Source organism: Eschrichtius robustus, chromosome 7, assembly GCF_028021215.1.
Source record: "Eschrichtius robustus isolate mEscRob2 chromosome 7, mEscRob2.pri, whole genome shotgun sequence".
Lineage (NCBI taxonomy): Eukaryota > Metazoa > Chordata > Mammalia > Artiodactyla > Eschrichtiidae > Eschrichtius > Eschrichtius robustus.
In genome coordinates, this window is record NC_090830.1 from 88,494,864 (window position 1) to 88,518,880 (window position 24,017).

The window sequence follows — 24,017 nt, forward strand, 5'->3', positions numbered from 1 at the left end:
GCACTCGGTAGATGGATGGGTGACCAGACCAAACTCATAGTGTATGTACCTTGCGTCTTATGTGTACGTTTCTTAGAGACTGTTCCTCACTCATCTGCTTCCCACCTGCTAGGATTGTCCTGGACACGTAAGAGGTACCACAAAGGTCAGTTAAACTGAAGTGAGCTGCACTGAACTAAATACAACTGAGATGATTTGAATTGGATACTGATCACTCCTTATTTCTGAGTTTATGTTAAGGAAAACTAAATCTTTTGAACACTAGCTTGTAGAATCCATTCAAGAGAAGAACTTGACTCTAGTTTGAGAGAAAAAGCTGACATTCAATATTTTTATTGAGCTATTTTGATGTTCAATTTAAAGTATTTATTTAAAAGACAGTGCGCTTTAAAATGACATCCATAAAATCTCTTCCGGTACTAGTTTTAAAGATTGGTTTAATAAGTTAATTTTAATTCACATTTGTTTTTCCAATTAATGGAGTTTAATCTTATAAATTAAAACAAAGATTTGGTTTTCCAGAAGTGGCCATTCCCCAACTTTACTGATGTGAACCAGCCCAGCCCTGGAGAGTGGGTTTCATTTCGAGAGACGCAGCAAGCCCACATCCTGCTCTGCTTTGCGCAAACCCTCCTTCAGTCTCGTCTCTCTACTTGAGACCAATGGTTCTCAACCTGATGAGAAGCTTAAAAAAATTCTGTGTCTAGGCTCCATCCTTCACAATTCTGACTTAATTATTCTGGAAGGGGCCTGAGCAAGCCTTAGCACTTTGAGAGAAGAATAAGAATGCTAGAGACAGACTACGAATGATAAGAAGTGAAAACTGCCCAACAGACACACAAAGTCAAAATGTAGAGTGTGGTAAGGGGTCATTTGCTGTAGGGTCAAAGAGTAGTACCCTCTGATTGGCCCCTGTGGCATCAGGAAACCAAAACTGATATTCAAATTACTCACCTGTATTCACAAGAAAAGTCTCCTTGGTCTTGGGGTGGGAAGGGATAAATTAGAAGTTTGGGATTTACAGATACACACCACTATATATAAAATAGATAAACAACAAGTACCTACTGTATAGCACAGGGAACAATATTCAATATCTTATAATAACCTATAATGGAAAAGAATCTGAAAAAGAATATGTGTGTGTGTGTGCGTGTGTGTTTATGTATAATTGAATCACTTTGCTGTACACCTGAAACTAACACAACATTGTAAATCAACTATACTTCAATTAAAAAAAAATTTTTTTTCCCACATCATCCAGATAAGGACATCATGATCTATAAACATCTAGAATCCTCATAGCAGATTTGTTAGCTATCTGCCTTCAATTTGACAAGCTTTTAAACTTAATATATTAACCAGCAGAGTTCTTTCAGGAGGTCTGAATGCCTCCATTCCAATGACAATCCCAAAGCTCTTGACAGAAGAGATATAGATGGGAAAGACTGGCTCCCTAGGACCAGTTCTCCAGGAAAGTCCACATAAATTAAGGAGAAAGATATCTGGACACATGTATCTATAATTAGGGTTGAATACTGAAGGGGAGCTTTCAGCCACACCTATGACCCCCCTATTGGATCACCAGCATCTAAATGCTCCAGTGGGATTAAACTCCATCCTCTACACTTGCCTTGACCCTCAATACAGCATTCTCCAATTGTTCATATTATCATTCAAGTTTATAATAACAATGAGATAAACCGTTATTTTTATTTGAGCACTTACTATGCACTACGTGATGTGCTCAGAATTTTATATGGCTTAACTCCTGGAATGCTCACAGCAACTCTGTGGGTAGTTTCTATCATTATGTCTATTATACAGATGAGAAAAATGAGACTCAAACATATGATAATACACCACGATATGACATAGCCAGGATTTCACCTCAGGGATAGTGAGTAAACAAACTGAAAATGTACAAAAGCCTCTCTAATTCTAATCAGCAGAACTCAGAAAGCCAAGCAATTGTCAACAACCCAGTCCTCTATGGGACATCACCTATAACAACAGAGCAACAGATAGGAAATAGGCCAGAAACCAGTTCTGTTAGCCCCTAGCTGGACCACTGAAGATAGTCACTTAACCTTGGACGCAAAAAGCTTTAAAAAATTAAAGCATGCTAGTGCCAGCAATAAAATAATCTCTCATATTGGACCCAAAGAAATCACACAGAAATACATTATGTAAAATCCCTTTTTAAAATTAATTTCCTCCAAAGAAAAAATTAATCAAACATATTTGAGCACACTTATTCAAATCTGCCAAGGGCTGGTTATTTGAAGAATAGACAGTGACAGTTGTGGCCCCCTGGAAAGCTGGGCCTTACCAATGGCTGTGTCCTCCAGCCAACCCTCTACAGATGGTCATTGCTCAGCCCCAGTTCCACCTGGCACCTGGTCTGTAGAATCACCTCTCAGTCAACTCCCCTGAACTGCCTCGGGGAACCATAATCCTCACCTGAGTCAGCAACTAAGTCAAGTCTATGCCTTCCCACCTCACCCTACCCAAGGAGGTCTTGTTGGGCCCCATGATGCAGACTGAGATTTCCCTCTTATTGGTTCACAGAAAAGATACCGCTTGTGTTACTTCTCTATGGATGCTGCAACAAATTACCCCAAATTTAGCAGCTCAAACAACACAAATGTATTATCGTGGAGGAGTTCTATAGATTATAAGTCTAATATGGGTCTCACTGGTCTAAAATCAAGGTGTCAGCAGGGCTGTATTCCCTTCTGGAGACTCCAGTATAGAACCCATTCCCTTGCTCTTTCCAACTTCCAGAAGCTGCTTTCATTCCTTGGCTTGTGGTACCCTACCTCCATCTTCAAAATCAGCAACATTGCATCTTCCTGTGCCTTTCTTCAGTAATCACATCTTCCTCTGACTCTTCTGTCTCCCTGTCCAGTTTTAAGGACCATTGTGATTACATCAACCCACCTGGGTAATCCAGGATAATCTCCCTATTGTAAAGTCAGCTGATTAGCAACCTTAATTCCATCTACAACCTTAATTCTCCTTTGCCATGTAACTTAATATATTCACAGGTTCCAGGGGTTAGGATATGGACCTGGGGGGAGGTGGGGAGGCATTATTCTGCCTACCATACCACCTCTCCGATAGGGTAGCAAACTGTCAGAGGACTTTGGCCCACATGATAATTTCTTAATTGAATTTGAAAGCCTTTCTATGGGACACACCCTTTCCAGTTTGCCCAGTCCCTACCACTCTTGATTGTCTTTCTCCACCCTCTGCCCTCATTTACATTATCTGCCTGAATCAAGGAGGAATTTGGGTTTTCCAACCCAAGTCTAATAAATCGTCAAGAGAGGGCCAGTCTTGCTTAGCTTAGGCTCTTCTCTTAGGAGTGATCTTAGGAATGAACCCCAAGAAGTCCTTGGCACCATGCCATCTGCAGTGCTCTCAAAAGCTATTGGAGAGGAGGATAGAAGATGGCGGAAGAGTAAGACGCGGAGATCACCTTCCTTCCCACAGATACAGTAGAAATACATCTACACGTGGAACTGCTCCTACAGAACACCCACTGAGCGCTGACAGAAAACGTCCGACCTCTAAACAGGCAAGAAACTCCCCCCGTACTTGGGTAAGGCAAAAGAAAAAAGAAATAACAGAGACAAAAGAATAGGGACGGCACCTGCACCAGTGGGAGGGAGCCGTGAAGGAGGAAAGATTTCCACGCACTAGGAAGCCCCTTCGCGGGCAGAGACTGTGGGTGGCAGAGGGGGGAAGCTTCGGAGCCACGGAAGAGAGCGCAGCCACAGAGGTGCGGAGGGCAAAGCGGAGAGATTCCTGCACAGAGGCTCGGCAACGAGCAGCACTCACCAGCCCGAGAGGCTTGTCTGCTCCCCTGCCGGGGCGGGCGGAGCTGGGAACTGAGGCTTGGGCTTCGGTCGGATCGCAGGGAGAGGACTGGGGCTGGCGGCGTGAACACAGCCTGAAGGGGTTAGCGCACCACAGCTGGCTGGTAGGGAGTCCGGGAAAAAGTCTGCAGCTGCCGAAGAGGCAAGAGACTTTTTCTTCCCTCTTTGTTTCCTGGTGCGCGAGGAGAGGGGATTCAGAGCGCTGCCTAAACGAACTCCAGAGACGGGCGCGAGCCGCGGCTAACAGCGCGGATCCCACAGCAACAGGGGCGCAGAGGGAAAAACGGAGAGACTCCCGCACAGAGGCTCGGCGCCGAGCAGCACTCACCAGCCCGAGAGGCTTGTCTGCTCCCCTGCCGGGGTGGGCGGGGCTGGGAGCTGAGGCTCAGCTTCGGTCGGATCGCAGGGAGAGGACTGGGGCTGGCGGCGTGAACACAGCCTGAAGGGGTTAGCGCACCACAGCTGGCTGGGAGGGAGTCCGGGAAAAAGTCTGCAGCTGCCGAAGAGGCAAGAGACTTTTTCTTGCCTCTTTGTTTCACGGCGCACAGGGAGAGGGAATTCAGAGCGCCGCCTAAACAAGCTCCACAGACGGGCGCGAGCCGCAGCAATCAGCGCGGGCCCCAGAGACGGGCGTGAGACGCTGGGGCTGCTGCTGCCACTTCCAAAAAACCTGTGTGTGAGCACAGGTCACTCTCCACACCGCCCCTCCCGGGAGCCTGTGCAGCCCGCCACCGCCAGGCTCCCGTGATCCGGGGACAAGTTCCCCGGGAGAACACACGGCGCACCTCAGGCTGCTGCAACGTCACGCTGGCCTCTGACGCCGCAGGCTCGCCCCGCCTCCTCTGTACCCCTCCCTCCCCGCGGCCTGGGTGAGCCAGAGCCCCCGAAGCAGCTGCTCCTTTAACCCCGTCCTGTCTGGGCGGAGAACAGACGCCCTCAGGTGACCTACACGCAGAGGCGGGTCCAAATCCAAAGCTGATCCCCAGGAGCTGTGCGAACAGAGAAGAGAAGGGGAAATCTCTCCCAGCAGCCTCAGAAGCAGCGGATTAAAACTCCACAAACAACTTGATGTGCCTGCATCTGTTGAATACCTGAATAGCCAACAAATCATCCCAAATTCAGGAGGTGGACTTTCAGAGCAGGATATATTAATTTTTCCCCTTTTCCTTTTTTTTTTGTGAGTGTATATGTATATGCTTCTGGGTGAGATTTTGTCTGTATAGCTCTGCTTTATAATAGCTTTATTTTACTTCACTATATTATAGCCTCTTTCTTTCTTTCTTTCTATTTTTTCTCCCTTTTACTCTGAGCCGTGTGGACGAAAGGCTCTTGGTGCTCCAGCCAGGCATCAGGGCCGTGCCTCTGAGGTGGGAGAGCCAACTTCAGGACACTGGTCCACAAGAGACCTCCCAGCTCCACGTAATACCAAACGGCGAAAATCTCTCAGAGATCTCCATCTCAACATCAAGACCCAGCTTCACTCAACGACCAGCAAGCTAAAGTGCTGGACACCCTATGCCAAACAACTAGCAAGACAGGAACACAGCCCCATCCATTAGCAGAGAGGCTGCCTAAAATCATAATAAGGCCACAGACACCCCAAAATACACCACCAGACGTGGATGTGCCCACCAGAAAGACAAGATCCAGCCTCATCCACCAGAACTCAGGCACTAGTTCCCTCCACCAGGAAGCCTACACAACCCACTGAACCAACCTTAGCCACTGGGGACAGATACCAAAAACAACGGGAACTACGAACCTGCAGCCTGTGAAAAGGAGACCCCAAACACAGTAAGATAAGCAAAATGAGACGACAGAAAAACACACAGCAGATGAAGGAGCAGGGTCAAAACACACCAGATTTAACAAATGAAGAGGAAATAGGTAGTCTACCTGAAAAAGAATTCAGAAGAATGATAGTAAGGATGATCCAAAATCTGGGAAATAGAATAGACAAAATGCAAGAAACATTTAACAAGGATGTAGAAGAACTAAAGAGGAACCAAGCAATGATGAAAAACACAATAAATGAAATTAAAAATACTCTAGATGGGATCAATAGCAGAATAACTGAGGCAGAAGAAAGGATAAGTGACCTGGAAGATAAAATGGTGGAAATAACTACTGCAGAGCAGGATAAAGAAAAAAGAATGAAAAGAACTGAGGACAGTCTCAGAGACCTCTGGGACAACATTAAACGCACCAACATTCGAATTATAGGGGTCCCAGAAGAAGAAGAGAAAAAGAAAGGGACTGAGAAAATATTTGAAGAGATTATAGTTGAAAACTTCCCTAATATGGGAAAGGAAATAGTTAATCAAGTCCTGGAAGCACAGAGAGTCCCATACAGGATAAACCCAAGGAGAAACACGCCAAGACACATATTAATCAAACTGTCAAAAATTAAATATAAGGAAAATATATTAAAGGCAGCAAGGGAAAAACAGCAAATAACACACAAGGGAATCCCCATAAGGTTAACATCTGATCTTTCAGCAGAAACTCTGCAAGCCAGAAGGGAGTGGCAGGATATACTTAAAGTCATGAAGGAGAAAAACCTACAACCAAGATTACTCGACCCAGCAAGGATCTCATTCAGATGTGATGGAGAAATTAAAACCTTTACAGACAAGCAAAAGCTGAGAGAGTTCAGCACCACCAAACCAGCTTTACAACAAATGCTAAGGGAACTTCTCTAGGCAAGAAACACAAGAGAAGGAAAACACCTACAATAACAAACCCAAAACATTTAAGAAAATGGGAATAGGAACATACATATCGATAATTACCTTGAATGTAAATGGATTAAATGCTCCCACCAAAAGACACAGGCTGGCTGAATGGATACAAAAACAAGACCCATATATATGCTGTCTACAAGAGACCCACTTCAGACCTAGAGACACATACAGACTGAAAGTGAGGGGATGGAAAAAGATATTCCATGCAAATGGAAATCAAAAGAAAGCTGGAATAGCAATTCTCATATCAGACAAAACAGACTTTAAAATAAAGACTATTACAAGAGACAAAGAAGGACACTATATAATGATCAAGGGATCAATCCAAGAGGAAGCTATAACAATTGTAAATATTTATGCACCCAGCATAGGAGCACCTCAATACATAAGGCAAACACTAACAGCCATAAAAGGGGAAATTGACAGCAACACAATCATAGTAGGGGATTTTAACACCCCACTTTCACCAATGGACAGATCATCCAAAATGAAAATAAATAAGGAAACACAAGCTTTAAATGATACATTAAACAAGATGGACTTAATTGATATTTATAGGACATTCCACCCAAAAACAACAGAATACACATTTTTCTCAAGTGCTCATGGAACATTCTCCAGGATAGATCATATCTTGGGTCATAAATCAAGCCTTGGTAAATTTAAGAAAATTGAAATCGTATCAAGTATCTTTTCCGACCACAACGCTATGAGACTAGATATCAATTACAGGAAAAGACCTGTAAAAAATACAAACACATGGAGGCTACACAATACACTGCTTAATAACGAAGTGATCACTGAGGAAATCAAAGGGGAAATCAAATAATACCTAGAAACAAATGACAATGGAGATATGACGACCCAAAACCTATGGGACGCAGCAAAAGCAGTGCTAAGAGGGAAGTTTATAGCAATACAAGCCTACCTCAAGAAACAGGAAACATCTCGAATAAACAACCTAACCTTGCACCTAAAGCAATTAGAGAAAGAAGAACAAAAAAACCCCAAAGCCAGCAGAAGGAAAGAAATTATAAAGATCAGGTCAGAAATAAATGAAAAAGAAATGAAGGAAACAATAGCAAAAATCAATGAAACTAAAAGCTGGTTCTTTGAGAAGATAAACAAAATTGATAAACCATTAGCCAGACTCATCAAGAGAAAAAGGGAGAAGACTCAGATCAATAGACTTAGAAATGAAAAAGAAGTAACCACTGACACTGCAGAAATACAAAAGATCATAAGAGATTACTACAAGCAACTCTATGCCAATAAAATGGACAACCTGGAAGAAATGGACAGATTCTTAGAAATGCACAAACTGCCAAGACTGAACCAGGAAGAAATAGAAAATATGAACAGACCAATCACAAGCACTGAAATTGAAACTGTGATTAAAAACCTTCCAACAAACAAAAGCCCAGGACCAGATGGCTTCACAGGTGAATTCTATCAAACATTTAGAGAAGAGCTAACACCTATCCTTCTCAAACTCTTCCAAAATATTGCAGAGGGAGGAACACTCCCCAACTCATTCTACGAGGCCACCATCACCCTGATACCAAAACCAGACAAAGATGTCACAAAGAAAGAAAACTACAGGCCAATATCACTGATGAACATAGATGCAAAAATCCTCAACAAAATGCTAGCAAACAGAATCCAACAGCACATTAAAAGGATCATACACCATGATCAAGTGGGGTTTATCCCAGGAATGCAAGGATTCTTCAATATATGCAAATCAATCAATGTGATACACCATATTAACAAATTGAAGGAGAAAAACCATATGATCATCTCAATAGATGCAGAGAAAGCTTTCGACAAAATTCAACACCCATTTATGATAAAAGCCCTGCAGAAAGTAGGCATAGAGGGAACTTTCCTCAACATAATAAAGGCCATATATGACAAACCCACAGCCAACATTGTCCTCAATGGTGAAAAACTGAAACCATTTCCACTAAGATCAGGAACAAGACAAGGTTGCCCACTCTCACCACTATTATTCAACATAGTTTTGGAAGTGTTAGCCACAGCAATCAGAGAAGAAAAAGAAATAAAAGGAATCCACATCGGAAAAGAAGAAGTAAAGCTGTCACTATTTGCAGATGACATGATACTATACATAGAGAATCCTAAAGATGCTACCAGAAAACTCCTAGAGCTAATCAATGAATTTGGTAAAGTAGCAGGATACAAAATAAATGCACAGAAATCTCTTGCATTTCTATACACTAATGACGAAAAATCTGAAAGTGAAATTAAGAAAACACTCCCGTTTACCATTGCAACAAAAAGAATAAAATATCTAGGAATAAACCTACCTAAGGAGACAAAAGACCTGTATGCAGAAAATTATAAGACACTGATGAAAGAAATTAAAGATGATACAAATAGATGGAGAGATATACCATGTTCCTGGATTGGAAGAATCAACATTGTGAAAATGACTCTACTACCCAAAGCAATCTACAGATTCAATGCAATCCCTATCAAACTACCACTGGCATTTTTCACAGAACTAGAACAAAAAATTTCACAATTTGTATGGAAACACAAAAGACCCCGAATAGCCAAAGCAATCTTGAGAACGAAAAATGGAGCTGGGGGAATCAGGCTCCCTGACTTCAGACTATATTACAAAGCTACAGTAATCAGGACAGTTTGGTACTGGCACAAAAACAGAAATATAGATCAATGGAACAGGATAGAAAGCCCAGAGATAAACCCACACACATATGGTCACCTTATCTTTGATAAAGGAGGCAAGAATATACAGTGGAGAAAAGACAGCCTCTTCAATAAGTGGTGCTGGGAAAATTGGACAGATACATGTAAAAGTATGAAATTAGAACACTTCCTGACACCATGCACAAAAATAAACTCAAAATGGATTAAAGACCTAAATGTAAGGCCAGACACTATCAAACTCTTAGAGGAAAACATAGGCAGAACAGTCTATGACATACATCACAGCAAGATTCTTTTTGACCCAGCTCCCAGAGAAATGGAAATAAGAACACAAATAAACAAATGGGACCTAATGAAACTTCAAAGCTTTTGCACAGCAAAGGAAACCATAAACAAGACGAAAAGACAACCCTCAGAATGGGAGAAAATATTTGCAAATGAAGCAACTGACAAAGGATTAATCTCCAAGATTTACAAGCAGCTCATGCAGCTCAATAACAAAAAAACCAACAACCCAATCCAAAAATGGGCAGAAGACCTAAATAGACATTTCTCCAAAGAAGATATACAGATGGCCAACAGACACATGAAAGAATGCTCAACATCATTAATCATTAGAGAAATGCAAATCAAAACTACAATGAGATATCATCTCACACCGGTCAGAATGGCCATCATCAAAAAATCTAGAAACAATAAATGCTGGAGAGGGTGTGGAGGAAAGGGAACACTCTTGCACTGTTGGTGGGAATGTAAATTGATACAGCCACTGTGGAGAACAGTATGGAGGTTCCTTAAAAAACTACAAATAGAACTACCATACGACCCAGCAATCCCACTACTGGGCATATACCCCGAGAAAACCATAGTTCAAAAAGAGTCATGTACCAAAATGTTCATTGCAGCTCTATTTACCATAGCCAGGACATGGAAGCAACCTAAATGTCCATCGACAGATGAATGGATAAAGAAGATGTGGCACATATATACAATGGAATATTACTCAGCCATAAAAGGAAATGAAATGGAGGTATTTGTAATGAGGTGGATGGAGTTAGAGTCTGTCATACAGAGTGAAGTAAGTCAGAAAGAGAAAAACAAATACAGTATGCTAACACATATATACGGAATCTAAGGAAAAAAAAAAAAAAAAGCCATGAAGAACCTAGTGGCAAGACGGGAATAAAGACACAGACCTACTAGAGAATGGACTTGAGGATATGGGGAGGGGGTGGGGTGAGATGTGACAGGGTAAGAGAGTGTCATGGACATATATACACTACCAAATGTAAAATAGATAGCTAGTGGGAAGCAGCCGCATAGCACAGGGAGATCAGCTCGGTGCTTTGTGACCACCTGGAGGGGTGGGATGGGGAGGGTGGGAGGGAGGGAGATGCAAGAGGGAAGAGATATGGGAACATATGTATATGTATAACTGATTCACTTTGTTATAAAGCAGAAGCTAACACACCATTGTAAGGCAATTATACTTCAATAAAGATGTTTAAAAAAAAAAAAAAAAGCTATTGGAGTGAATAAGAAATGCAGATTCTGGGGTACACACACACTGATGTGATTTCCAAAAAAAGAAATTGGAGAAGCATTCATTTCTATTGAGGTCTGGGTGATATATATATATATCTATATATCTATATCTATATCTACCTATCTATCTATCTATCTATCTATCTATCTATCTATCTATCTATCTATCTATCTATCTCCGGAATGATTTATCTGAAGTTTATAGACCCTAGACTTTACCCAGCTGAAACCCAGTTACTGCTTCCACAATAACTAATTGGATTGATCGCTTTAAATTTAAAGGGGCACTGGGAGAACTTTGGCTGCCTGAACTGTTTAGATCTTGTCCTCTGTGAAGGGTTCTGTTATACTTCTGGATGACCTGGACACAAAGCACGTCAGGTCCATGGTAAAAACATGGCGCTAGTGGAGGAGACAGAGCCAGAGCCGGGCTGGAGGGTTGGAGAAGGGCGCCAGCCAGAACCAAGGACGGCAGATCAAGGCAGAGGCTCAGGTACCAAAGGGAAGAGCTTCGGAAATAGCAGCTCTAGCAATGAGAGCTTCTGTGGAAGGCTGGTTATAAACTAAGACTGACAGAGGCAGGAACCCTGGTAGGGAATAAGAATTGCCCTGCCTGAGGAAGGCAAGGCAGGGCAGGTGGAGAAAAAATTTATTAAGGACCCACACACATCAGGTACGTTACATCAACCTATGACATTTATTCATGTATTCTTCTAACCTTGGGAGGACTGTTGGGTCTTAATAATCAGAAAGGTATAGGTTCAAATCCCAACTGTACCATATGCTATCTGGGTGTCCTTGAGTAAGTTAATTAACCTTTCTGACCCTCAGCTTCTCATTTGTATTTAGAAATTATAAATATGCATACATATATAATTTGTATTTAGAAATTATTATATATGTATATATAAGTTATAGTATACCTCACAGAGCATGCACCTTTTAAAGTGTGTTTTCAAAGAGTATTTAATAGCATGGGGAAATGTTCATTAACAACATTAAAAGGAAAAAAAGTAGATGACAAATACCGATACAATTCTGACTTTGTAAAAAGAATATATATACTTTGAATCTACCTACAAATATACATATGAAAGAAAATATATAAAAATATTAATGATGGTTACTTTCATGGTGGGAATTCAGATGATTTAATTTTTAAATATAATTTTCATATTTTCCAAATTGCCCACAACGAACATGACATACTTTGAAATATTTTTCTGGATTTGCATTTTTATTGCAAAAGTGATCCATATTCAGTGTAGGAAATTAAACTTTGTTACCACTGGGAATAGCTTGTTATGAGTCCTTCCAGATATTTTTTTATGCATATCTAAATACATAAGTACAGGGCATGCATTTCACAGGCCACAAATTTAGGTGTGCAAAAGAGGGCAGCTTTAGTTTTCTGTCACTGAATTTTGTTTCGAGTCCCCATTCCACCTAGTGGCAGAAACTCCATTTTAAGCAATGGAGAGTAAGCTCGGGCAAATAAGAGTTCTCTCTGTGGATTTCACTTACCTACCTGTTCTCCTCCCTGGACTTGCACCTTCATCCTGGGGGGCTGACAAGGTATCCGGGTGTGTGGGAGTGTCTGGTGCTCACTTATCATCCAATCTTGTTAGTGTAACTAGTCGTGATAGACTTTTTGCCTGGCCTTGGTCTGCAGGATGTACCCCAGCTGACAGACTCTAAGACATCAGGTTTCCCAAATCTACTTACCAACCGTGCCAAACACTCAGGGCACCCCTTTCTCAACTGGGAGCCCTCTTCTGGTCTAACAGCTCTGTGCTCTCCATTTCTCAAAACCCCTCTCAAGGGGCCACATGGAAAACTTCTGGATGCTCTTCCACTCATCCCTGGGAGGGGCTTTCTCAGGCTCTCTCTCAGGCTCTGAGAGAAATTTCTAGTCTTCTAATGCTGCAGCGACCTGGCTCCGGGGACATTTTGAGGGCCACCACCTCCACTGAGCTCTGGCGTGGTCTCAGATCACCAACCTTCTTCACCCAGGGAGAGCCCCGAAGACACTGAGTCCCTCTCAGACGTCCCTCACCGCCCCCCCATGCTCCGAGATCAACCTCTGCTCAGATTCTCTCCTCTCCGGGGCTAGTGCGATCTGTGACCTTTAACTCCTCTGTGTGAGTTGGACAGCGTGCTTGGGTATCTGAGGGGTATGACATAAATCTGATGTTGGGAATCCTTTGCCTCAGCCTGGAGACTACACAAGTCTTGGCTTCTAAACAGTATCTCTATCATGGAGTCTAAAAGTCTATTTTAAAATCCCAAAGCTGGAAACTAACTTCGGTTCTGTGGCCTCATTTTCGCACTAGCATGACTATTCCTTTCCTACAGCAGGAGCAAGAAAGGACCTAATTGCTGCCTGAAGTTGGAGGGGTCAGTGGGCTTGGCATAGAAAGAACAGAAAAACACATCTGTGAATGTCTCAAAATATTAACTTACTGTATTTGTGTCTTTGGGTGTGTGAGATACATAGTGTAAAAACAGTATCACAGTGGGATCAGACAACACATACTTCCACGGTCTTCTTTTATTCACTGAGCAATAGGTCTTGGAGTTATCAAGCTAATACATTCTTTGTAACAGTTGAGTGATAGTTTATTGTCCTATTTGGTTATCTAATCCTCTGTTTCAAAAAGAGAGTACTACCCAATTTTTCACTATTATAATGCTGCAATGCACATGCTTGTTCATATCTTTTGTTCAATTGATCAACTATTTCTGGAGGATAAACTCCTAGAGGCCAATTTTTTTATGTCAAAGGATATTGCTAAATAACCTCCCACCAGCAAAATATATATGGGAATATTATAGGTTAAAAATTAAATTCCATGTAAAAATGATACTTTATTAAATAAATAAGTGTAATAAAAAATACTTGAGGGCTTCCCTGGTGGCGCAGTGGTTGAGAATCTGCCTGCTAATGCAGGGGACACGGGTTCAAGCCCTGGTCTGGGAAGATCCCGCATGCCGCGGAGCAACTAGGCCCGTGAGCCACAATTACCGATCCTGCGCGTCTGGAGCCTGTGCTCCGCAACAAGAGAGGCTGCGATAGTGACAGGCCTGCGCACCGCGATGAAGAGTGGCCCCCGCTTGCCACAACTGGAGAAAGCCCTCGCACAGAAACGAAGACCCAACACAGCCATAAATAAATAAATAAATAAATAAATAAATAAATAAATAAACAAACAAACAAACAAACCCAAAGTTTAAAAAAAAAATACTTGAATAAATCAGGATAAGTTAAAGATATCTAAGACATATACTGTATACAAAACGATACACTAGACAGACTAAAGCTCTAAATAGGAAAGAAAAAATAATGGCTAAACCAAGTGGTACGAAATACCAGAAACATGAGTATTACCTCACCTTAGAATGAGGAAGAACTTCTTAAGAAAGATAGTTTTTAATACAGTAAAAGATACCACAAACAAAGCCAAGAGATAAATGAAAGATTAGAAAATACATTTATAAGCATATGACAAGAAACTGGTTAATGTCACAAAACAAGGAGCTCCCTTAGAATTGATAAGAAAAAAAAGAGGGCAAAGATTGCAAAAAGCAACACAGAGAACAAACTAGAAAGGTAGATTGCAAACAGTGGCCACACAATTTCCCCTTCGCATTGGGAGGTGGAGCCTAATTCTCCACCCCCCCACCCCAGTCTGGATTGGCCATGTGCCTTGCTTTGGCCAATGGAAAATTAACAAATATAATGCAAGCAAAGAAAAGTGCCTGATATTTGGGCTTGCCCGGTCTTGCTGCTCTGAGGAACCTTGTGACAACCACCCTGTGAACAGGTCCAGGCTAGCCTGGTAAATGATGAGAGACACATGGCCCACTCACCTCCCTCACCCTAGCCAACAGCCAGCCAACTACCATGCACCAGAGCCACTTAACTGACCAGTAGTTAACCACAGACCCATGAGGGAGCTGAAGCAAGACTAGTAGCAGAACTTCCCAGCTGAACCCAGTCCAAATTGCTGACCCCCAGAATCATAAGCTAGATAAACAGCTGTTGCTTTAGACCAGGGGTCCCCAACCCCCGGGCCGCGTATCTGTTAGGAACTGGGCCTCGCAGCAGGAGGTGAGCGGCCAGCAAGCGTGCGAAGCTGCATCTGCCGCTCCCCATGGCTCCCCATCACTTGTGTTACCGCCTGAACCGTCCCCCCACACCCCAGTCCACGGAAAAACTGTCCTCCACGAAACTGGTCCCTGGTGCCAAAAAGGTTGGGGACCGCTGCTTTAGACCATTAAGTTTTGGGTTGGTTTGTTATGCAACAAAAGCTAACAGAAACAGCTAATAAATAAAAACACGTTCAAACTCACAAACAGCAAATTTAAACAAAACATCATTTTTTACCCATCAAATTGACAAAAATGAAGAAAAATGATAACCGGTTCAGGCAAGGATGTGAAGACATAAATACTTTCATTCACTGCTGACAAGAGTGTAAATTGCTGCAAACTTATTTGAACAGTAATGTGAAAATACCTATTAAAAATGAAAATACATATACCTTTGACCATTTTGGGGGGTTTTATCTTACAGAAATTAAAACATGTAAAAAGATATTTATTGGAGCATTGTCTGGATTGGTGGGGATGGAGGAGAAATCACCAAAGAAATAAGAAAAGAAGAAAGGAAGGAAAGGGCAAAGGAGAAAGAGATAGAAGGACAGAAAGAAGAAAAGAAAAGAAACCCTGAGAAAACGTGTATACCTCTCAAAAGGAAAATGCTTAATAATACGTAGTCCATGCATATTACGGATTATCATATAAATATTAAAGGAATGAATTAGAGATATATCTACTAACATGGAGGGATTAATTTGATTTACTGTTGAATTTTTAAAGCAACTTATAATGTATATAATATAATCCTATTTTTCTAAAATAAAAGATGTATGAGCATGTGTTTTAGCAGAATAATACTGACATGTTTTCATATCACTAATTCCATTTATCCAGTGGCCCTCCTAAAGACACGGAAATAACACATGCCATAGCAGATTATAGAAACACCAGTTAATTCATGGCTTTAAGTCTCAAATTCTGAGGTCTTTGTCTAAACCATAACTCCTAAACGTCCTGTGTACACCTATCAGTAAAACCTTTGAAGCAGGTACCCCATTATATATGTACTTAGCTACCTGAAATTTATGTACATGAATTACTATAGAGTATAAAACATATAAAATATATAACTATAAAGGGGAGAGCCAAAAGAGGACATAAACTATTTGTAATCAGTGATATTATTATATACAATTCATTGAGCACAAAATCCTTTTGCTATGACTAAAAATATATATCCTCAATCATAAACAATTTTTAGTGACAGCAGAGTAACTGGAAATGCTTTTTTTAAAACAATCTTGGTTTAACCTTGCATGATACAGTAATTCAAAGACCTGGTTCCAGTTTCCATTTATTTCAATGCTTGATTTTAATGGTAACTGTAGCTGAAAGAGGTGAATTTCAGAATTTCATGGGTCCAAATTAAAGAAGTTCATCTTTGGTGGCTTTGGTTTCTCAATCAAAGAATATGTCAAAAGTTCACTGGAACATTTTCATCCACCCAAAGATGTTAATCAGTGCCTCCTGCAAAGGCTTCAGAACGCAATGTAATTCCATGTTTTTAGGGGGTTAATTACTATTTGTGGGTGACATACGCTGTTTGCAGCAACAACAGCAAAATAATAGAAATATTTCCAAACATTCACTTTCAAAATGCCTTCCAAGAGGAAGCGTTCCTTTCAAAAAGCAATTGCTTTCTCATGAATTGTTAAACACTATCTTCCATTGAAGGAACAAATTAAATATGTTTAATTTCTCAAAAATACCTGCCAGGTAGCATTTGACTAATATTGTCATCTCAAACAAAGGTCGGTAAACTTGAATGTCTGTCTTTCTATGAAAGAAAAGGTATCTTAACATCTATGTCAACGAGTCTTTTAAGCACTTTGGCATGAAATCATCAGTGAAGCTCTGGGTGGTAAAAAAGATTTCAAAATGTCTCCCCATTTCATTACAAAGTACTGTAAAGAATCTACCGTTTAAAAGTCTTGTTTTTATCAAAGCAATCAGCTAACGGTACCCGTGGCACGTTACATGGGATGTGCTGTGATACCCTGAAGACAGACAGACAGGAGTGGTCCCCACCCCAGACACTCCTCACTGTCCAAGTGCCAACTCATATCACACATTAGGAAAGCTTAGTTCCTTTCCTTTTTGATTAAAAAAAAAGAGAGAGAGAAACAGATGTTGTTAATATTTTCCTCTCATAACCCAGGGGATCAATTGTGCAACCCACTCTGGAGATGACTGCCTTAAATAAGCCATTTGGAAAAACACCTTCTATGCCACAAGGAGATAAAAACACATTGCTAGGGCAATTAGCGAGAGCATGAGGCACTTGAGAATAGAGTCAATAGGGTCTCTGAAAGCTGTGGTGTCTCCGCTCCCTGGGCCCTGGCCCCCAGCCCAAGGCCAGGTCTCGGGAGTGGGTGTCGAGGGAACCCCCAGACAGTCTTGGGTGGTTCTGAATGAAGAGGAGCTGGTCTTCCACTTTGTTGGGAGGCTATGATGCCAAGAAGCCTAGTGTTCCCAGGCATCTAGGAAGAAGGATGTGGGGCCCCTGACGGAACCCTGGTCACACTCCCCAGTGTGATGCTTAGAGCTGCCTGGTGACCTGAGAGTCTTGGACGAGGGCAATCATAGGTGCCGATGAGAAGGACACAGTACAAGTGCCAAAAACTGAAGACGTGGAAATGCGAATAGAGCAGGAGAGATGACAGCCAGTAAATTCAAGAAGGAATAGTGTATAGCTCAGAAGAAGGGAGGCAGATGATGACCCTGGACCAGGGCAGTCCCCACCATCCATCACCACCATTTCCACCACCGATCAGAGAGACTCCTCCACGAGGAGGGAAGAGAGGAAATTCATCATGGCTATGACTGCTTTCTCCGGCCCCAGGCAGAAAGGGAAGCTCAAGGTAAACATTAAGTTCACCCACAGACATCAAAAGTTACATTGTTTTCACTTCTGAATTTGTGGTTTGAGATAAGTACCCACTATGCATGTTGTACATTATACAGAGATGTGCAAGGATACACTCCAGGCTGTGAACAGGGGTTAGTTCAGCAGGCTGGGACCAGAGGGTGGCATAGGGTGGAGGAGGAATCACTAATTTATGCTTCTTTACATCGTTTCACTTGATCTGATGGCCATTTGTAACTTAGGTAATTCAGATAAAATATAATTTAAAATATATATGTAGAGCGATTACCAGCTCGCTGGTTGGTTTTGTGAGTAAAGCTGTGGTCACAGACTCCTGTAGAAGACCCAGCCCCTGTCCTGGGGGGTTGTGGTTTGCCCCCAGGCTGCCACAGAGCAGTCCTGCATGGAAAGCCTTGTGACATTTCTACGGGATGCTGTGCCACAGGAAAGGACACAAAAAGCAGGACCAGTCAGCTTCACAGAATTTTCTCAAGAATGCTTAGCACGGAAGAGGCCCACCAGGTCTCCAAAGGAGAGAGGGAAACTTGAAGACATGACAAAAGTATACAAGCCTTGTTATGGAAGCCTTATTTCCCTCTGAAGGGAAAGAAAAGAGGTTCAAGAACCCCAATGCACCAAATAGCCTCCTTCGACCTGTTCTTGTTTGTTCTGCCTATCGCCCAGACATCAAGGGAGAGCATCTTGGAAATGCTGCAAAAGAATTGGGAGAATGTTAAATAATGCTAAGGATGATGAGCACCTGTATTAGAAGTCAGCTAAGCTGGAAAAAAACTGAAAATGACATTGCTTTACTGGGTTAAAGGAGAGTCTGGCATAGGAAGAAAGGAAGTTGTCCTAATTACAGTGTGGTACCCTGGATGGAATCCTGGAGCAGGAAAGGGAGGGACATCAGTGGAAAAATTGGTGAAATCCAAATAAAGTCCGGGGTTTCATTAATGGTAATGCACCAAGGTTAGTTTCTTAGTTTTGACAAATGTACTATAATAAAGTAAGATTTGATTAAAGGAGATTGTTAACATTAGGGGAAACTGGGTGAGGGGACACATGAAAACTCTCTGTACTATGTTTAACAATCAAAAATTATTCCAAAATAGAGTTTATTTTTTAAAAAGGAGAAGTTGTCAAGGATAAAAAGAGAAAGATCCAGAAGAGAAAGATGAGGAGGAGGTAGCTGAAGATAAGTTAATGCATTAGTTGGTTCTAGTGAAGGTTTTCCTCGAAAGGAATAAACTACCCAATATACATCTCACTTGTTTAAAAAAAAAAAAATGACTATTGAAATCACAAGGATACATAAGATCATTTTTTGTACAGTAAAGCTACTATTAAGATAACCCTGTATGTCAGTGAGATTTGCAATAGCCATTAACCTTGAATGGTACAGTATGGGGCTGTAAATTGGCATGGAAGTTTAAAGCAGGTCGTGTATAATACAAATGATATATGGGTTGGTAGTTTTGCTTTTGATATACAGCTTATATTAAATCATTGTTCTGTGAACTGAATAAATTATTTTTTATAATTTTTAAAAATTTTCAACTGTCTTGTCAACATTCTGAATGCTTGGAAGTATATACATTTTTTTAAATTAAATAAAAATGTATTTTAAGGACAAAAAGAAATGTAAACATAATAACCCTCCCCCAAAATACCCTGACCATTCTGAAAGATAGTATGGTATTTTATTGTTGTCTTAATTTACATTTTTTGTTATTATTTTTATAATAAGGAAAAGGTATACAGAAAGAAACTTTAAGCCCATACAGAAATACACAAACTGGAAAGGAGTGAAACCACGTGGAAAGGAGTGAAACCATAGCTAAATCTGGGCATAAAGGACAGAGGAAAAGCCTTCACTGTGAGAACAGAAGCGATACTTGGGAGGGAGAGAGAGATACCAGTCTTTCCTTGGTATCAGGGTGTGGTAGTTTTAAACAGGCTTTAAAATATTTATGATGAAAACAACTATTATTAAAATAATAATATTTATACAAATTTCAAAAAAGTTTTCATTGAAAATTCCTCTCTATCCCCCAATCTCATTTCCCAGAAGTAACTGCTGATAGCTGCATACTTTTGGGCAGCTTTCCAGACTCTTTCTACGCATATATAAAAATAGAGAGATGCTGCTAATGGAAATAGAATCATATTATACATACTACTGTATAATTTGCTTCTTTTTTTCATGAAGCAATAGATCATGGACATTTTTCTACCCTTTGTGTATACAGGTCTAATTCATTCTTTTGAAAAGCTGCATCATATTCCATTTTATGGATGAACCTTAAATTACTTATCCAGTCTCTTATTCATTTTCACTTACAGTGTTTTCAGTTTCTTGCTATTATAGATAGGGCTGCCACATTGTTTGTGCTCTGATGAGCATAATCTTTACAACAAGCCCTCTGAGCTACTATCCTGGCACCTCCAAAGACAAACTCTGTGTTTTGGGATGGATTATTTCACCTCCCTGAAACGCAGTGCCCTCGTTTTAATTGGAGATAATATCTGCTTTATAGGGAGGTGTATGGATTAAATCAGTGTACATTAATGAGTGAAATTATATGAACAAAAATGTCTAGTAGTTTCCCTGATATGTGTGTGTGTCTATAGATGGACATGGGGAGGGAGAGAAACAGAGAGAGCGAGATGGATGTATATAAAGATGGAAGGACAGATGTACTGATGGAAGGACTGATGGATGGATGGATGGATGGATGGACCGATAGACAAACAAGTGGATAGATACCTGGTAGGTAAGGACGCCTAGCAGGAGTTGCTACTCACTAACAGGGCATAAGGGAAATTTTATAAGTTAGTGATCAATAAACTTAACACCCTTCCTTGTCTACTCACAGAAATGGGGAGCAGACAAAACACAGAAGCAATGGGAGAGTTAGATCCTCTAAGGTAACTGCTTGAGCAGTGTACCTGGAAGTGACAGTAGCCTGACTCAGAGTGAAGCGGAAGCAATGGAGGAGATGGCATTACGCCAGACCTAAGGAGAAGTGGCTCAGGTAATAGGAGTGGCAAGAACATTGAGAAAATGTGGCCCTGTCATTTTAATAGCAGGGTAGCCAGGGATGGTCAAGCTCTATAGAATCGCAAATGAAATGTATCCCAGCCTTTGGCCAGAGACATTGTAAAATACCCAGAGAAAAGCAAGACTAAGATTCTTAAAAATGATACAGCTACAGATGTGGGAGGTTCTCAGAATCCAAAGTTGACCAGACTATAATAAGTAATCCTGGCAAGGAGCAGAAAGAGAGAATATCTCAAAGGCCTAGGAGACAACAAAATATTTAAAATCAGAAGCATAGCTTTGTAGTTACCTTTGATTCATCCTCTAATTCAATCTGTTCCCAAATCCCATAAACCTTATGTCCAATACAAACCTCCCACTAGAGTGATCATCTTAAACCTGTTTTTGATCAAGTCAGGCCTTCTAGTCCTCTGTGGTTTACAGAAGAAAGTCTAAAGTCCAGAGTCCTCCCAAATCTGGTCCCAGCCTGACTTGCACCACTCCCCTCTACATACCCTACACTCTGATCACACCACCACTCAGGAGTCCCCTCCCGTGGTAGCGACGGCCTGACCCGTACCCTGAGCCCGGAGTATACACAGTGGACACCTGGAGTTTGGGTACCTGCTGGCACCCCCATTCTATTTGGAAATGGTCCCGATATGACGGCGTCTGGTTCCGGTTGGATACCACTCACAAGACCCCACTTCATACCTGGCCGTGGCAGGTTTACATCCTCCTGTTCACAGTGACTAGCCCAGAGGATAGGAACACAACCCAGGCCAGGCCAAACCCAGCCTTTCTAAGAGAGGTGACAGATGAACATGGGGACAGACTCAGCCTCTATTTGCCTTGGGATCAGAAGCCATTAAAATGTGGGCTGAGGCTGCCAGCCCGCCTCCCGCCCACAATGGAGGAAAACTGGCCTCTGAGCTCCATAAGGGCAGGGGTTCCCCTCTGGCACATAGTGCCTGCATATTTGTTGAATGAATAAATGAATGTGACGGGATCAATTCAGATCAGCAGGCATATAATAGGACAGGCAGAGCCACTGTGCAGAGAGAGTTCTGAACGTGTGCCCTTTAGACCTCCTAATTAAGTCCACTCACATGCTCCATGTCTGCCTTTCTGCTTACACTAACTTGAGCTGGGCTTCTGTCACATACAACCAAAAGACCGTTCCCTATGCATGCTCAAAAGTTCCAATCTCTCCAGATTTGTTTCACATCCTAGTTCTGTGACGCAGTCTTCCCAGGTGCTCCCAGGTCAAGGTACCCTCTATACCTTCCAACTCCAATTGCATGTTATATAAACCTTCTAGTAACATTTATTATTTGTCTATCTTGATTTAAGACTGTTTACACAGCTGCAGCAGACACCATTGGTGCCCCAGCTAGAAGCACCCCAGGATCCCTTTTAGTGGCCCAGCAGCTATGACCCTGCCCCAGAGGCTACAGGTGCTGGGCTAATGCTCTCACAATGTCCCTAGAGCTACTGAAGCCCAGGCGTGCCTGGGAGTTACCCACAGGGCCACATCCCCATCCCATAGCCAATGTGCTGAAGAACAAAAGATGGCCCTCTCACCTCAGGGCGACAACACTCTGAAGCACCATTCATGCTCGAGAGTCAGGCTGAAGCTAGATTTCTCCTGAAACCGCATTCTTGAGTAGCTCCACACTTTCCTCTCCCCCAAGTCCCTCACTCCTTTCCGCGCGTCTCCCTTCTTCAATAAATAAAGTGCTCACGAGTCTCCCTGCCAGGCTCTGCTTCTAAGAAATCCAATCTGACGTAACATTCCAACAAATCTCTTAAAAGCCAGATGTAGGTCAATTCTCCCTTCTATCTCCTGTAGTGCAGTGCCTTCCCGGCACTCTAAAAACAAACAGAAGGGGGTTGTATGAATGAAGGAATAAGGGAGCGACTGCATGGAGTTAATAATTTTTACTAAACAAGGAGGAATAAATGTTATGACACAAACCTGTGAACATAGCATAAAGAAGCAAACTTCTAGAACAGGCCAAAACTATTCAGAGAACAACCAAAATGGCATATTTTTTTTAGCTCAATCCAGAGGAAAATCTAGACACAGAAATTTGAAAATCTTTTTATTTTTTTAATGATCCTCTTCAATGTTTCTTAAATCCCCCCACTCAAGTAAACTGCCAACTCATCTAAATTCCCCAATTCATCTTTGATGAAATGGGCACTTAGAAATCAATCCCAATATTCCTGCAATGCCTTCAGTATCAATACAAAACCTGTTTTTTAAGATTTGTTTTCCTCCAAGCTCACCTTCCTCTCCAAAAAAAAAAGAAAAAAAAAAGTCTTCTACCACCAACAAAACAAAACAAACAAAACCCAGGGAACAGGGCCTCGCAAATTGACTCAGTTCTGTGGGCTCCCTGGTATGCATTTTTTTCCTCCACTGATCTGGACTATCACCTTGGGAGAATTGTATAGTTTCTAGGATATTTCATGAGAGGAAACTTCCTGACTAACATAACTAAAAAGGCTTCCTCAGCGTGCAGAATCCATGGGCTCTGGGATACTCCGGGCTTCCCAACATTAAGCTCTATCAAGTACCCCTCCTCCTCTGCTTCAGCCCCTGACGGGTTAAGCGTTTAATCACTTTACAGTCTCTCTTTCAGGTCCACTGGCAGTATGCTTGAAGGCACAGGCATAACCAGCACATGCACACTCACAGAAACCTTCACACAGAGACATCACACTTTCTGGTTTTAATATTCATCGCCTTCATCTCCGCCCAGAGTTCCTAATTCTCACTGTGGAACAATATTTTCCTATTAAACAATTTCCCCTAAGCCTCATTACCTCTCTGTGGTAGAAAATCACTGTGGTGCTTTGGCTGTCTTTGCGGAGAAGAAAGTTAATTTACAAAAGAGGGCAAAATAATTTCCAAATAACAAATCCTTCTGAACCTTGCAATCTGGCACTTCGCAACCAAGTCAGATAGAAGGAGAGGCTATGGCTGCTCCACAAACTACAGGGAGTAGCTGAAACTGACCTGAAATTAACAAGTGCACAGAATGGAGGAAAGAAGGGGAGCCAGTGGGAAA

The 24,017-nt window shown here is 41.7% G+C and overlaps 1 protein-coding gene across 5 annotated transcripts in view; it reads right to left on the reverse strand.

Annotated features, from left to right (window-relative positions):
* Nucleotides 1-24,017, reverse strand: part of GRID1 (glutamate ionotropic receptor delta type subunit 1) — a 675,078-nt gene that overhangs the window by 276,211 nt on the left and 374,850 nt on the right. The gene's annotated exons all lie outside the window — the stretch shown is intronic.